Source organism: Dermochelys coriacea, chromosome 5, assembly GCF_009764565.3.
Source record: "Dermochelys coriacea isolate rDerCor1 chromosome 5, rDerCor1.pri.v4, whole genome shotgun sequence".
NCBI lineage: Eukaryota > Metazoa > Chordata > Testudines > Dermochelyidae > Dermochelys > Dermochelys coriacea.
Window position 1 is genome coordinate 58,117,844 of NC_050072.1, and position 17,980 is coordinate 58,135,823.

The following is a 17,980-nucleotide window of genomic DNA, read 5'->3' on the forward strand; positions in this document are numbered from 1 at the left end:
AGGAACTGGATTTAATATTGTTTCCATTACTCAACTTTAGCAAAAGAGTTTATAGTAATGACTAAGGAGGGATATGGAACAATCTGATTTGCAATCACATGAATTTTTCCCTGCTTTAAGAAACACCCCTAAGCTTCAGATAATCAGAGGGTTTAGATTATCAGAAGTACTATCCTCAGCATATCCCCTGAGAGGAGTCAGGGAGCTGGAAAGCCCAAGGAAAGGAGGATGAAGAGTAAACAGGCAGCCTGAGAGAAGAAAACACTAGTAAATGAGAAGCCAAGAGCCAGGGAGAGGATCAAGATTGAAATGCTGTAGCTAAATTCATCTATTTAAAATACTTTACAACTGAACCTTACCTAAAGCACTTTAGTTAGGATACGTTTACCAGTAGCTAAGGTGCTTTGGCCAAATAAACCCTCTCTATGTGGGCTCTCTCACTGCCAGATAATAGGAAAACTGGCTATTAGTCTTCACTGATTATTAGATCAAGCTTGGCAGAGAATGCTGAGAACACTGCTTGAGAATTTCTGAGCAAGTCCTAGAACAGACAAGGCGCTTACTCAGCTGCTTTTGGCTGTGCTTGAAAAAATTTGAGCAATGCCTTGCACCTGTGCGCACACAAAAAAAGGCAAGATATGGAAACATTTCAATAATAGTATTTACTGGGGGGATGGGAAGCCTGTATCATCCCTATAACAAAAGCAGCAGTAATGATTTTCATGCATGAATGTTTTCTACAGTTTGTTTTTTAAACACTAACAGCTAAGATGACTCTAAACTACTGAAGGGGAAAAAGTGCAAACCTTCCATAATTCAAGAGTCTTGAAATAAAGGAAGTAGTTTCTGAAGAATATAACGTTTGGAAATGTAGTCATTTCCTGCTTGTGAAGCACTTTGAGTGGTAGGTCTTCAACAGTGGAAATCTGAAAGATAAAAAGGGAGACAGGATTAGCCAACAACAACATTAGGACTAATATAACAGTAATCAGGAAAAGTATCACCCTTACTAAATCTTATTCACTTTACCAGAATGTGATGTTCTTCCATGCACTTTCCTGCTATCTAGTATAGGTGTTACTTGAGTGGTCCTCCTAGTATAGGTGTTACTTGAGTGGTCTCAGGGATGAATTTGGTGAGCTAGTATCTACACTAAAACACCAAGGGAGAGTCAAACAATACTTTAGGGGATACAGCCTGCTAAGAGAAGAACACACACACACACAGAGAAATTAATTAGGGTACTCCTTACACCTCGTGCAATTATTTGGTTCAAAGTACAAAGTGAATGCTACAAAACCAGAACGGTAATGTTTCATACCCATTTTGCACATGTGTGAATGACCACACAAAGTGAAAGGCAATGTGGAATCAGACCCTTAGTGAATCCAATGCAAAACCAGAGTCATATGCTGCAGCCTTCTGTCAGTGAAAACACCCATTCCTGGCACTGACTCTAGCATATTAAGTTTGATAATGTGCAGATGAGCCTGATTCGCCACTCCATTATACCATTTTATGTCAATGTAGCTCCACTGAAGTCCTTGGACTTACACTGCTTAAAAAAAAAGGTGTAAGGGTGGACAATTAGATGCAGTGTATACAACATATTAGGAATTTAACAAGGGACTTATCTCTTCTGACACTACAGCTCAGGTGTCTACCTTTCCTTCAGTTAGATGCTGGCTGCCGAATACAGAGACTGCAACCTCTAGTAACCATTTTTTCTCCTTTTGGAGTGAAGGGGTATTACCAGTACCTAAGACACATATGCAGCTCTCTAGGGAGTCAGAACCAATTTGTGGAACTGGCTATTGGATATGTAAACAATCTAGAATCAACAGCACCACTGCATGGTGTCTTGCTGTAATGCACATTTCTAGTCCCCTCAAAACACGGGAAACCTTAATTTGGGTAACCTTACCTTATAAAGAGACAACCTTCTCTTAGGGTAAGGGGAATTTTAGGAATCAAAAAAGGTAATAGGGCAAGAGCAATTCATGATCTAGCCTGAAGAAACTCCATCTTGTGACAATAATCTGATGCATATATTTGTATATATATAGAGAGTTGTGTGTGACTTTAGTTTTCTTGCTTCTGCATGTTTTGGAAGCTAGATAACCAAGGAACTTGCGCTTTGCTATGTTGAAGGTGACTTCTGTGATTTCAGAATCACCATAGCCATGTGTGGCACAAAATACTGGTCAGGCCACAGATTGGTAAGAGCAGTGCTCAACCTGCATATAATCCCCCCAAAGTGCAAGTGCCCCTAGCTCAACAGAAGAGCCTTCAACATAGCAAAGCTCAGGCACCCTGACTAGTAAGTGCAGGTTCAGCGGTCATTTTGACGACAAGATTTTTCTATGCCCGCTATTCACTAGCAACCCAACAGAAAAAATGGAACCAGTTCAAAGATGTGATTGACAGCTAAATCAGTGCTGGGACCAAAGAAAAGGATACAATGGGATTGGTTTGATGAGAACAACGAGGACGTTTCCAAATTCCTAAGTGACAAGCAGAAAGCATTTGTTGAATGGCAGAATGATCTCACTTCCATCTCAAAGAAAGAGAGGTTTAAGTACCTACAGAGCAAGACCTAGTTTGAACTGAGGAGAATGCAAGATGTGTGGTGGGAAAGGAAAGCTGCAGAAGTTCCACATTACGTGGATTCAAATAACTCAAAGATTTTCTTAGACTCTCTAAAAGTCGTCTATGGACCACCTAAACCTGGCACAGCTGCCCTGAAATTTGGAGATGGCATAAACCTCATTAAAGACAAGGAGGGAATCATACAGAGAGGGTCTGAAACTTCAATAGTCTACTCAGTAGACCATCCACAGTTGGTCAGCATGTCCTTGATCAATTACCCAAGAAACCCACCAAAGAGGATCTCGACCTACCTCCATCAGTTGAAGAGGTCATGAAATCCATCGAACAATTGAACTCTGGCAAGGTGTCCGGAAAGGATCGTATTCCAGCAGAACTGTACAAATCAGCAGGCCCAAAGGCTATTGAGATGTTTCACGACATCTTCAGCAGCAATTGTGAGGAAGAAGAAATGCTTCAAGGATGCTATTATTGTATCAATTTTCAAATACAAAGGCAGCAAAGCTGACTGCGGAAACTATAGAGCAAGAGTGGGCAAACTTTTTGGTTTGAGGGCCACCTCGGGGTGTGAAACTGTATGGAGGGCAGGGTAGGGAAGGCTGTGCCTTCCCAAACAGCCTGGCCCCCACCCCCATCCGCCCCCTCCCACTTCTTGCCCCCTGACTGCTCGCCTCAGAACCCCCCACCCATCCATCCATCCCCCCAACTCCTTGTCCCCTGACCGCCCCCTCCCAGGACCCCCGCCCCAGCCGTCCTCCAGGATCCACCCCCATCCCGCAGCTCCTTCCCCCCCAGAACCTCTGCCCCATCCAACTACCCCCTGCTCTCTCTCCCCAACTGCCCCCCCAGGACCTCCTGCCCCATATCCAACCCCCCGGCCCCAGCCCCCTTACCATGCCACTCAAAGCAGCATGTCTGGAGCCACACTGCGAGGCTGGAGCCAGACACTCTGCCGCGCTGTCCTGCATGAGCTTGCAGCCGCGCTGCCCAGAGAGCTGCCCGTGCGGCGGCATGGCTGCAGGAGAGGGGGACAGCAGGGTAGAGGCTGGGCACTAGCCTCCCTGGCGGGGATGTCAGGGCCAGACAGGATGGGCCGGATGAGGCCTGCAGGCCATAGTTTGCCCACCTCTTCTATAGAGGCATTTCCCTCCTCTGTTCAGTAGAGAAAATAACTCACATTTTACTGAACAGACTCATTGCAAATATACCTGAGGAGAATCTGCCAGAGAAGCAGTGTAATTTCAGACCAGGTCGTAGTACTACGGATAGGATTTTTGTTATAAGGCAAGTCCAGAAAAAATGTTTAGAGCAGAACATAAACCTGTATGCAATCTCTATTGACTTGACTAAAGCCTTTGATACAGCCAACAGAGAGGGTCTGTCTACATAAACTGGGCTGCCCAAGAAGGTTCATAGACCATCTGTTCCATGACCACATGCCAGTGCAAGTGCTCTCCAATGGTGACTTTTTTGACTCATGCTAAATTTCAAACGGAGTGAAGTGAGGCTGCATACTTGCTCCAGTGCTGTTCAACTTGTTCTTTGCCTGTGTTCTCAATCATGCCACAAGGGACTTGGATTAGGAATATATATACACTCCGACTCGATGGCTCTCTCTGATCTTTGAACACTCAATGCTAAGACCAAGATGCTGGAGAGACTTCTCGTCAAGGCAATTTTGCAGATGACTGCACCTTGATGGCCCATGGACGTAGTGACCCACAGGTCATCATTGATAGATTCTCTGAAGCATCCCAGCTCTTTGGCCTCACCATCCATCTCAGTAAAACAGAGGTCTTGTCCAAACCAGCACCTCATTCCAATGCCCTCGTACCAGCCATCTCCATTCAAAGCATACAACTGAAAAATGTGGATTAGTTCAAGTATTTTGCCAGCACCATCTCCAGTGATAGTTCCCTTGATAAGTAAATTGCCGCCAGAATTAGTAAAACCAGACAGGCCCTTGGCTGACTCCAAACAAAAGTTCTTAACCAACACAACATTTGTCTCTCCAACAAATTGAAGACTTACAGTGCAGTGGTCCTCTCCTATATGGATCTAAGATGTGGACTCTTTATAGATGGCTCATTAAACAGCGTGAGCAATTTCATATGTGCTCCCTCTGTTCAATAATGAGCATTCACTGGCAGGACAGATGACCATGTTAAGGTCCTTGATAGAATAAACATCACTTGCATTGAGGATATTCTGTTGAGAGGACAATTTAGGTGGACTGGATATGTCACCAGAATGGAAAACTACCATCTCCCAAAACAGACCTTGTATGGGGAGCTGAAGCTGGGCAAAGGAAAGAAGGGTCATCCATGTAAGTGCTTCAAACATAACCTGAAGAGCAAGAATTTGAGCAAATGGCTCAGATCAGGACTTACTGGCAGTCTCTGACAAGATCAGCATGTAACAAGTTTGAGCAGGATCAACAAAATAGTCTCCAGGCTGCATGTGTGAGGCACCACAGAGTTGCATAGTCAAACATCATAGATATGAACTTCCCATGCCCTCAGTGTGGCTGACTCTGTGAATCAGGGTTCGGATTTCAGAGTCATATGCATAACCATAGATGAGAATTGCAAAAATATCATCATCATTGTCAGGGACATAGTGGCTGACTCCATGGATGCTCCCGCCCTGGAGCACCCATCGGCAGCCCCATGAATCAGCTCCCCTCCAGCACTTTCCATCCACCAGAGGCCACACTAATCAGTTCCTCCGCCTCTCCCCCAGCACCTCCCACCCGCTGCTATCAGCTGTTCAGCAGCATGCAGGAGGCCCGGGGGGGGGGGGGTAGAGGGAGGAGTGGGGACAGGTAGAGGAGGGAGAGGGGGTGGAATGGGGAGGGAAGAGGCAGGGTCTGGGATAGAGTGGGGGTCGAGCACCCCCCAGGAACTCCAGAAGTTAGCACCTATGATCAAGGAGCTACCTTGTGACTGTACATCATTGCCTGTGAATTCCCTTGAATAGAGTGGAGTTACCTTAAGGTGATATATTAACTATGTAAGTGTTATACCTTTCTGTTGGCAGAGTATTGCCCCTTTAAATCTTGAAGGACTCTATCTGAAGATATGGGCAGCCATTTTGTGTTCAGTCAGAAGAGACACTTTATATACTCTCTCATGGAGACTTTACTTATGTTCTTTCTTGTTTTGTTGTTCCCTTATCCAAAATAATTGCCATTCTTACAGAAAGTATTTTCTTTGTGTATGGAAATACTTAATTCAAATACTGATCATATTCAGAAATAGCGTGTCCCCACCACCATTACTCCTGCCTATTTGCTGTAGACCCTGACATCTTAGACAGATGCCCTACTAACCAGATATTATGGTTATCGTGATAGCCTCAAACCAGATATCCTGGAGAAATTTAAAAGAGTGTATTAGACAAGGGCAGCGTACAGATAAAACAGTAAAAAAAAGTGTACTTTCTGGGTATTGTTGGGGGGGGGAGATTCTTATGAACTGTTAGATATTCAGGCCTGTCTGTAAAGGCCTATACTCTAAGAATTTAGGTGTATTCTTATCACTTGGCTAGTTCTAGAGGTATAAAAGAAAGAATCAAAATCACCCTCTGCCAGTGTAAGGACCTTCTCTTATGGTGATAGTCTGAGGCCCTGTTCTTAGGCTAAGGCCTTTGGCTAAGCATCAGAGGCAGCCATAAGCTGGGAAGCGACCGGTCACCTCCTCACATTCCAAACCAGTCACACTGAAATCAGGTGCTGTTGGGCTGTTAGGAATACAGTCCTGTCCTGATAATGCCTATCGCCTCCAGAGAAAGGGAAGTGCCTAGAAGATGTAAAAGGAAACTTAGTGTGATAGCATCCTGTCTGGCAAGAACTCACTTATCAATAGCTGGGATGTGAAACCCTCACTTCTGTATTGTTTTGTCATTATAGGTCCCACTTTGCTATTGTTTATTTGCATAGTCTCTGTCTGGTTCTGTGATTGTTCCTGTCTGCTGTATAATTAATTTTGCTGGGTGTAAACTAATTAAGGTGGTGGGATATAATTGGTTAAATAATCATGTTACAATATGTTAGGATTGGTTAGTTAAATTTCAGAAAAATGATTGGTTATGGTATAGCTAAGCAGAACTCAAGTTTTACTATATAGTCTGCAGTCAGTCAGGAAGTGTGGGGGGGAGAATGGGAACGGGGTGGGGAAATTGGAATCATGTTTTGCTAAGGGGGGGGAATGGGAACAGGGACACAGGTAAGGCTCTGTGGTGTCAGAGCTGGGAAGGGGCACACTAAGGAAACTGGAATCATGCTTGCTGGAAGTTCACCCCAATTAACATTGAATTGTTTGCACCTTTGGACTTCGGGTATTGTTGCTCTTTGTTAATGCGAGAAAGACCAGGGAAGTTACTGGGTGAAGGAATAAGCCCCCTAACATGAAACACTTATTGACTTTTTTGAAGAAGAAGAAGAAGTTACTCCCAAGCTGAGTGCTTGTTTGCCAGGTTATAGGCCTGAGCAAATTTTTCTTACTACGTTATAACTGCCCGAAAAATTGGGTTCACAATGAAAGAGTTGATACAATTTTAACTACAAAGGTACACATAGTTTCACTGAATATATAATATTTCATGTAAATAGCATCATTCATCATTAAGGTTCCCAAACTGCTTTGAAGCCTCCAAACCCTATATCTAAAAGCCTTTCGATTTTCAGAGGTTTATAGTCTGAATTGAGGACTGAAGTTTCCATATCAGATTCATATCTATTAAAAAATATCACCCAGTTTTGAGCCCCCTAAGTAAATCTCTTCATGAACCTCTGTAGTCTATGAATTTATTTTCCCCCTAAAAGGTCCTGACTCCCAACTGCTTTTCTTTATATGTCTTTTGGAAGGAGGCTGAATGATATTTTTTTCCCCTCAATGTCTTTGAGGAAAGTTGACTGCTCTTCAGTGGTGGCCAGCACAAATTTGCATCAAGTGAATCTCAAAGGGTTCCAGTGATTTGATTCAACAACTCTGAAATAACCTCAAGGGATTTGAGAGGTATGATGGTCTACTGGAGAGGCCAGTAGATTAGGAATGAGGAGCTCTAGAATCTCTTTCCAGACTTGTCCCTGTCCTGATGTACGAATATGGGCAAATCACTTCACCTCCCTGTGTCTCTGTTTTTACCTGTTCTTTGTGTGTTTTTTCTGTACAGAATGTAAACTCTTTGGAATAGATTGTTTCTTACTATATGTTTATATGACACTGTCACAGGGCGACGACTCACCGGTGTGGCACCTCCTATCGGTCGTCCTGGGAATTAACTCGTCTTCCTCCTTTGCAGGCTGGTGTCTTGCCTGCCGCTGGCCCCCATGTCCCTCCCGGACCCCAGTGCCCTCCTCGTCAGGGTTCCACCCCAACAGTAACCCACAATCCGAGTCTCCCCACCCAGTGGATTCCCCCAACCCTCTACCCCCACCATGCCTCAGTGCCCACTGCCAGTCATCATCTAGCCACTGCTCCCTGGGGCAGACTGCAGTCTATGAACCACCCATCATTGGCAAGGGGGATTGGACCAGCTGCCTCTGCCCATCTCCAGGCTGCCCCTCTGCAGTCCCAGTACCCTTTTATAGGCCTGGAGCTTTGCTAGGCTGGAGCTCCCCAGTTCCCTCTGCCCTTCCCCAGCACTGTTCCACTTCAGGTACCCTGCTAGTACCTTTTGTGTGTCCTTAACTAGGTCTTCAGCCTACGGGTTTGCTCGGGTGGAGCTCCCCAGCTCTCTCTGCCCTCCCACAGCATTGTTCCACCCTAGGTACTCTTCTTAGCTTCCCAAGCAACCAAGTCCTTCTCTCTCTAGGAAGCTAGAGAGGGTGTCTGTCCTTGCTTCTGGCCCACAGCCCTCTTATAAGGGCCAGCTGGACCCTGATTAAGCTGGCCACAACTGTGGCTGCTTTCCGAATCAGCCTGCTTTTCCCATTCACAGCCCTCTCCAGGGCTGCTTTAACCCCTTCATGGCAGGAACGGGGTAGTCACCCTGCTACAGGCACCTAGAAAAATGGGTCCCCGATTTTGATAGAATTCTCTAGGTAGCACTGTAATATATCTACTATTAATAATAATAATTAACCTTCGGAGCTAGGGCAAACAAAATCCTTGATATTTGGTTTGCTAGGGTAATGCAAACAGAAATGGTCAGGAGTTTATGGGGTCAAACACTACAGTTTTTAATAGTGCATAACAACACTACTTGAGATAGGTCAACTTTTCGAGGCTGATATTTGGAGGTGGAGTCTAATCTCAACTTTGCCAACTCTAATGTTTTGGTTCCAGCCCATCTATGTACAATACAGTTTAAGACAGGAAGTGAAGAATATCATAGCCAGTCAACACCTCAATAGAAAAATCTAAAGATACTGTTTTTTTCATCCAAAAGACAGATTTATTGCAATATGGAAATATATTGTAAAAATTCTATTTGATATTTTTCCACATCCAGAGAGTTTGAAACTGAACTACACTGTTTATGAAATACAATTTATTGGTGTGGTAATAGCTTTTTGAAGTGGTTATCAGGGTATCATGTTCAGCTGGACATAAGCAGTCAAAGCACAGTTTATGATTTCCTATGCACATCATTGTGAAATAGTATATAGGAGATTGTAGAAGGTATTTAATAAGAGTCAGAATCCAGCAAGACTTTCATCAAAATAAAAGGGAAGGAAATATTAAGGGTTTTCTGACATGAGGCACAGGATACTTCGGGGGCAGTTAAACTAAAAGCATTTCAGCACTGTAAATGAATATTTCCTGGATAGACATGATCCATTCCTGACGGGAGGGTCTGTTGCATCTGAAAAATTCTAATATGCCTGTTACAAGTAAACTGATGCCACATATTGTCGGGTTCCATTCTCAGAGGAAGTTCATTTGCAGTCAGTGCAATAAAATGATACTATATCAGTAATCTCAGCTCTGATTATCCTCATAAATATATGAGAAGAAAAATGAAACGGTTAAATCTGACACATACTTGAAGTACGTTGCTCTTCTCACCATTATTTCAGTCATCTATTTATAAATCAGTACGTAATTGTACAGGCACGTTAACAAATCCATTCTGTTTTTAATTAAATTCTTCCTGCTTGGTGTGTTAGTAGGTTTAAACTTTTCAGGAAAGCTAAACATTGAAAGAGGGAAAAACAAACAGGAGGAGAAAGGAGAAGGGCAACTTGGAAGCCAACAGTACAAAAGTTGAATGTTATATGCATTATTTACATAGTCTGGTATAGTTTAAGTTTAGTAGTGGGGATATCAGACATTATAAACTGCACAGCTTTGTGAGGTTATGATGGCAACCAGTTTTGGAGAACCACTTGTATATTGCACTCCTGATGTTCATACCTCTCAGAGATTGAGAGCTTGAAATTTATTTATTCCTCTGCTTTCACAGCTAACACACAGTTACACCTTGAAACAAAGAGTGAGCATATTCCGTAGACTGATGCATACTGTACCCCACACTACCGTAAAGTTCTGTTCCTATCCTTTCTAAAAACAACAACAGTAATGCAAGCAGAGCGCAGTGAAAAATCCCTTTTTATCTTCTTTCTCTGATTCCCTCTATCCCCTGCCCAGCCATTGTATTAAATAAGTTAAGTACATTTAGGTTTGGCATTAATGTAAACTTTTAGGTAAGACCTTTTCAGTCGCAAAGCTCAGCTATTAAAACAGACCCAAGAATCTGTACTCTATAAAGACCTTTAGATTTCCCTTTACACTAGACAGAATGTTATTTGATCAGATCATTTTACAAACTACAAACTGATATGAGTGGTGAGAGTACAAGGCTGGTTTTCTGTTCTGTAATGTCTGCACGAAAGGAGAGTATGGTTAAAAACATTGGCGGCAGCCGGTTACAGGAATAGCTGGCACTTCCAGGAATGAGAATATTCCTAATGAATGTGTGGACTCTGCATTTACCGCAACAGCAGGTTTTCTCACATTCACATTAGACAGCATCAGAATTTGCTAGTTTTATTGACCTTCTGTAAATACTGATGGTGGAACAGAGTTGCCAGAAATTGCAAGGCCAAAGAGCAATACGAAACATCATCTTGGAAAAGCCTCTGAAAGACTATTTCTGTGTTCAGGAGACACAGTTTTTCCACTTGCCAAAGGTAATTTTGTTAAAGGATTCAAGGAGTGCAAAAATACAGTCTGTAATGACATAGGCATGTAACACCTTCCAAAACTAACAATACTGGCAGAGAATCCTAATTTCATCCCATGTCTGCTTTAGTTTCTTGATTGCAGTAAAAACATACAAACTGGACTGGGTTTTATTTCAGTGCTCATTTACCAGCTTTTATAATCTTCTTGTGGATTAACACTAATTCTAGTGTGCACAGTATCTTTCTTCAGGAAGTAATCTTCTTAAAGACTGACTAGTTTTGGCCCATGGCAAAAGTTGGAAAGATAGTACAGGCTTCGTCAGACTTCCACATCTGGGTAGAAACATGGAAAAAAAACATCATCAAGGCAAACTAGCTACCTTATTTTATTATTAAACATTGCACACTTAAAAGCCATTAGTTCTGCTAACCCACCTGGTTCTGTAACTAGTGACTACTTTAAAAATATTTAGGAAGGGATTTTACAGTTGCCTGTTTAAGCCATTATTGCCTAAATCAAAACAAAAGTTTACTGTAGCTATTTAAAATGTCACCTCTGACTATAAAACAAGTTTAACCATGTTCTGAACATTCAGGATAAATTATCCTAATGTAACTGCATTGAATTAGATGGGGAGCATTTGGCCCTACATCTTTCAACTACCTGAAAGGGGGTTTCAAAGAGGATGGCTCTAGACTGTTCTCAATGGTAGCAGATGACAGAACGAGGAGTAATGGTCTCAAGTTGCAATGGGGGAGGTTTAGATTGGATATTAGGAAAAACTTTTTCACTAAGAGGGTGGTGAAACACTGGAATGCGTTACCTAGGGAGGTGGTAGAATCTCCTTCCTTAGAGGTTTTTAAGGTCAGGCTTGACAAAGCCCTAGCTGGGATGATTTAACTGGGACTTGGTCCTGCTTTGAGCAGGGGGTTGGACTAGATGACCTTCTGGGGTCCCTTCCAACCCTGAGATTCTATGATTCTATGATTCTATGATTTTTATCAGAGACAAAAAATTACATACACTGGATGAATATTTGATCATATTAAAGACTCTTCCACTGGAAGAAGGATAGCTTAATTAGCCCTCACCAAGGAACAGGGAAATGTTCACCTGCTTTCCTAAATGTTTGGAACTGAAAGTACTGAGCTCCTCAGGCATGTGTTAAACCAAGAGCTATCCTGCTTTGTGAACAATAAATACCTGTGGCTATGTCAGTACATATTCCCTGGGTAGATTACTCACACCTGTCATCACCGCCTTCTCCCCTTTCCGCCATCTCGAGTGCAGATTGATACAATGGTGCCAGAATGTATTTGCAATCAAGCATTCATTCTCAAACAACCACTCTGTATAGAGATCTACAATAACTAAATTATATAACTGCAATGAATACATGTTTATCATTTCACTGTACCAGTGGTGTTACTGAGTCAGTTTAAGACCACAAACAGTAAAGCCCTGTTTTAATGACCAACTCCAGACATAAAATTTATGCTGTTCTGGCTGCTTGTGGTTGCTGTTCTAGCTAATGAATAAATGTCTCTATCTTCAAAAGATTTAGTTGACCTGCTGATTTGAAACCGCTTCCCAACAGCAGTTAACAGTAGACCCCCAACTGAGATCAAAAGATGGCCCTGTCTGAGTTGAAAAGAGGCTTTTCTAACAGGCAGAATGCAATAGCATCTTTGCTCTGGAATAGGAACTTAAAAGCATCCAAATAGCTCATATTTAGCGGTAATCAATTAGGGCCTGATCCAACATCCATTGAGGTCAATGGTAGTCCTTCTATTGACTTCAAGGGGCATTGGATCTGCCTCTTAGTGCTGCCTGCTACATTTCCCTTTTAAAACAGAGAATGCTCCTTTAAAATATATGCAAGCTACACCATGTATTTTACGTACATTAATTTACCAAGAACCATGAATGACAATGCTCAATCAGATGAGCCTTTTTTGCGGGGGGTAGGGGGGAAAGGTGGGAGATGGAGGAAGTTCCCTTAAATGCCAGGTCTCCTCCAATTCTCACAACTCTCATCTGTCTTCTGTGGAACAAATCCCTCCTCTCTGAGGCTGGATAGAACTAAACCTGGTCCTCAGTGGCAGAGCTGAAATTTAACTCTGTGCCTCTCATGAGGACTTTATCCTGTGTGTAACTTTTCTTTTTCTAGCATATCTTGCATCAGGACAACTATCTTCCAGTTGGGAAGACTTTTTTTGTGAGTTCAGTTCATTCTGATTTTGACAAGTCAGGATATGTTTCTGTAGAAGAGAAATGGTGGAGACAATTGTGGGTGAAATTTGTTTGAAAAGTTTCATGAAAAAAAATTGTTGACATTTTGAATTTTTGGGAAAAGTCCAAACAGCCCTTCAAACATTTTTTTAAAACATTGAAATTTCCGATCACTCCATAAAAATGTAGAAATTAAAAACAAAAAAAACACCCCAGTCAGTTCTACTGTGCCAGAATACTAAAATAACCCTCCATCCAAAAAAATAAAATAAAAAATAAGAGCCTTCTACTTTTGCAGTAGAGGTTAGAAATGACTGGGAAAGAGTCTAGTATATGTATCTGAGTTTTCCATTTGGTAGAAAACAACTGGGGCAAAATCTGTGTGTATCCAGTGTCTAAACCTTTCATTTTTAGTGGCAATACCCTCTTTCCATTTTTTGGCAGCCTTTGAACACTGGTATGAATTAGTGGGGGGGAGTATTTTAAATTATATAGATTCCAATACTAAGGTTTACCACAAGTGACTTTGAGAGATTTAACTCAGTAAACCCCACATTTGGATATGTGAAGAAGCTGACTTCTGAAGAAAAGTCATATTTCCTACTCCATCTCAGGATTGAGGGTGTCAACCATAAATAAATATCAATGCATGAAATATACCCACTACCCACTTCTAAAGTTGCCACTGAACCGCTGGGCTGATTTACTTTCAAGTGGTGTTTATTTTTATTTCATGATCTTTGTGGAATGCTATAAACATATTAGAGAGACAAGATGTGTGAGCAAATGCCTTTTATTGTACCAGCTTCTTTTGGTGGGAGGTACGAGCTCTGAGTAACTTGATAGCTTGTGCCTTTCACCAACAGAACATAAGACTGGCCATCCCGCATCAGACCAATGGTCCATCTAACCCACTATCCTGTCTTCTGACAGTGGCTAATGCCAGATGCTTCAAAGAGAATGAAAAGAACAGAGCAATTATCAAATGATCCATCTCCTGTCATCCAGTCCCTGCATCTGGAAGTGAGAGGCTTGGGAACACCCAGAGCCTGGGATTGCATCCCTGACCATCTTGGCTTGATGGACCTATCCTCTGTGAGCTTAGCTAATTCTTTTTTTAACCCAGTTATGCTTTTGGCCTTCACAACATCCCCTGGCAATGAGTGCCACAGGTTGACTGTGCGTTGTGTGACGAAGTACCTAAAGTACCTTTAGTCATCTCTTTTTCCAAGTTGAACAGTCCCAGTCTTTTTAATCTCTCCACATATGAAAGCTGTACCCTTAATCATTTTTGTTGCCCTTCTCTGTACCTTTTCCATTTCTAATATATCTTTTTTGAGATGGGGTGACCAAAACTCTATGCAGTACTCAAGGTGTGGGCATACCATGGATGTGTATAGTGGCATTATAATATTTATAATAATAATAATAATTAATAATAATAAATATTATATATCTCTTTCCTTATGATTCCTAACATTCTATTCAGTTTTTTAACTGCAGCTGTTTTCAGAGAACTATCCACTCCAAGATCTATTTCTTGAGTGGTAAATGCTAATTTAGACCCCATCATTTTGTATATATAGTTGGGATTATGTTTTCCAATGTGCATTATTTTGCATTCATCAACACTGAATTTCATCTGCCATTTTGTTGCCCAGTCACCCATTTTGTGAGATCCCTTTGTAACAATTTGCAGTTAGCTTTGGACTTACTTACCATGAGTAATTTTCTTTCATCTGTAAACGTTGCCATTTCATTGTTTACCCCTCTTTCCCTATCATTTATGAATATGTTGAATAGGACTGGGCCCAGTACTGATCCCTGGCAGACACCACTATTTACCTCTCTGCATTCTGAAAACTGACCATTTATTCCTACCTTTTGTCTTTTGACCAGTTACTTATCCATGAGAGGACCTTCCTGCTTATCCCATGACTGCTTGCTTTGCTTAAAAGCCTTTGGTGAGGGACCTGGTCAAGGGCTTTTTGAAAGTCTGAGTACACTATATCCACTGGATCAACCTTGTCCACATTTGTTTGACCTCTCTCAAAGAATTCTAATAGATTGGTGAGGAATGATTTCCCTTTAGAAAACCCTGTTGATTCTTCCCCAATAAATCGTGTTCATCTATGTGTCCAATTATTCTGTTCTTTACTTTAGTTTCAACCAATTTGCCTGGTATGGAGATGATGTAATTGAATTAGCCTCTTTTTCATTTGACAGTTTCTCTTCAATTCCTATCTGTACTTCATCAACTTCTATCCTCTGCTCTTTACTAGACTATAGAGAATTCCTGTTAATAGATCCTCCGCTAAGGGATGTCTCTGTCCAAATTGTGTGCTCCTCCGTACCTGTCAGCTTTCCTGCAGCCCTTAGTTTAAAAACTCCTCTATGATCTTTGCAAGTTTACATGCCAGAAATTTGGTTCCAATTTGGTTTAGAGGGAGCCCATCCTTCCTGTATAGGCTCCTCCTTTCCCAAAAGCTTCCCCAGTTCCTAATCAAGCTAAAACCCTCCTCCCTACTCCATCGTCTCAGCCACACATTGAGACCCTACAGTTCTTCCTGTCAAACTGGCCCTGCACATGGAACTGGAAGCATTTCAGAGAATGCTACCATGGAGGTCCTGGATTTTAATTTCTTACTTTGCAGCCTAAATTTGGCCTCTCTATTACTTTTCATGTAATTGGAACCTACAGGTTCCATGGCCACTGGCTCCTCCCAGCACTGCACACACATCTGTCTAGATGTCGCCAGAGATCTGCAACCTTCACACCCAGCAGGCAATTTACCATGTCGTTCTCTGGTCATCACAAATCTATTTGCCTGTGATCAAATCCCCCATTACTATCACCTGTGTCTTCTTAATTATGGGATTCTGTCCCCCAGAGGGGTAGCCTCAGTGCAAGAGGTTCCCACAACATCATCTGGAAGGAGGGGCCCAACTATGGGATTGTTTCTCTCCACTCCAGTTTGATGTTCTCCTTCCCCAAGACTTTCATCCTCCTCAACAGCACAGAGGCTGTCAGACAGAGAATGGGACTCTTGTTTTGCTCTTGACCAGAAAGTCTCATCTACATACCTCTCTGTCTCCCTTAGCTCCTTTACTGAGCCACTCCAGGTTCCGTACTCTGTCTCTGAGGGTCATGAGCTTCTTGCACCAAATGCACACACATGCCACCTGCTCACAAGGCAGGTAATCACTCATGCTGCATTCAATGCAATAAACTGATAGCCCCCACTCTGCTGCTGGACTTCTGCCTGCATCCTTTTTGTTTGTTTGTTTGTTTGTTTGTTTGTTTGTTTGTTTGTTTGTTTGTTTGTTTGTTTGTTTTGGGGAGGTGGGAGATACTGACCAGCCTAAATTTAGAGAATGTTAGGTGTATCTGGTTCTTATGCTTCCTCTCAAAACCGCCCTGTCTGCTGCTTCTGTTCACTAGTTCCTCGGATCTCTTAGGAGCTGGCCTTTTAAATTCCTGTTCTCCCTGAGTAGCCTCGCACTCTGGTTAACAGTTAACGGATCCTAAAGGGATTAGGGCTAAAAGCCTAATTAAGAAGCCCTCAGGTTCTCCTAGCAGGCTGGTGGGCTGAGCACAGATCCTCAGCATAGATCCTCAAATGGACCACACTATATGCTACAGTCAAGCAGCAAGCAAACAAACAAACTGATGACAAACTCACCCCAAGAGTCACATACTCATTCCTCCTTCACCTGGAGAACTCCCTTACAAAACTCCCCTGTTGGCTGTTTCTGTTCACACCTTTCACCAACAGAAGTAAAAGATATTACCTCACCTACCTTGTCTCTCTCATATCCTGGGATCAACACTGCTTACTGCTGCTTACAAACAGGATAGGGAATTGTTAGGGGAAGTAGAAGTAGGTGGCAACCTGGGCAGCAGTGACCATGAGATGGTTCAGTTCAGGATCCTCACAAAAGGAAGAAAGGAGAGTAGCAAAATACAGACCCTGGACTTCAGAAAAGTAGACTTTGACTCCCTTAGGCAACTGATGGGCAGGATCCCCTGGGAGGCTAATATGAGGGGGAAAGGAGTCCAGGAAAGCTGGCTTTATTTTAAAGAAGACTTATTGAGGGTGCATGGACAAACAATCCCGATGTGCAGAAAGAATAGCAAATATGGCAGGTGACCAGCTTGGCTTAACAGAGAAATCTTCAGTGAGCTCAAATACAAAAAGAAAGCTTACAAGAAGTGGAAACCAGATGACTAGGGAGGAGTATAAAAATATTGCTCGAGCATGCAGGGATGTAATCAGGAAGAGCAAAACATAACTGGAGTTGCAGCTAGCAAGGGATGTGAAGGGTAACAAGAAGGGTTTCTATAGGTATGTTAGCAACAAGAAAAAGGTCAGGGAAAGTGTGGGAGCCTTAATGAATGGGGGAGACAACCTAGTGACAGATGATGTGGAAAAAGCTGAAGTACTCAATGCTTTTTTTGCCTCGGTCTTCACAGGCAAGGTCAGCTCTCACACTGCTGTCCTGGGCAGCACAGTATGGGGAGGAGGTGAGCAGCCCTCCGTAGTGAAAGAACAGGTTAAGGACTATTTAGAAAAGCTGGACATTCACCAGTCCATGGGTCCAGATCTAATGAATCCGAGGGGGCTGAGGGAATTGGCTTATATGATTGCAGAGTCATTTGCCATTATCTTTGAAAACTTGTGGTGATCAGGGGAAGGTCCTGGATGACTGGAAAAAGGCAAATGTAGTGCCCATCTTTAAAAAAGGGAAGGAGAACCTGGGAACTACAGACCAGTTAGCCTCACCTTAGTCTCTGGAAAAATCCTGGAGCAGGTCCTTAAGGAAACCATTTTGAAGCACTTGGAGGCAAGGAAGCTGATCAGGAACAGTCAGCCATGGATTCACCAAGGGCAAGTCATACCTGACCAATCTGATTGCCTTCTATGATGATATAACTGGCTCTGTGGATATGGAAAAAGCAGTGGACATGATATATCTTGACTTTAGCAAAGCTTTTGATACAGTCTCCC

At 42.5% G+C, this 17,980-nt stretch overlaps 1 long non-coding RNA gene across 1 annotated transcript; it reads right to left on the minus strand.

The window, feature by feature from the left end:
• Positions 1-592: 592 nt before the first annotated feature.
• LOC122460342 lies at positions 593-8,445 on the minus strand. The gene is made up of 3 exons (XR_006281596.1): positions 8,284-8,445; positions 1,030-1,152; positions 593-926 (listed from the first exon to the last, which is right to left on the minus strand). It is a non-coding gene; the product is annotated as an uncharacterized LOC122460342 (long non-coding RNA).
• Between the last annotated feature and the right edge of the window lie 9,535 nt (positions 8,446-17,980).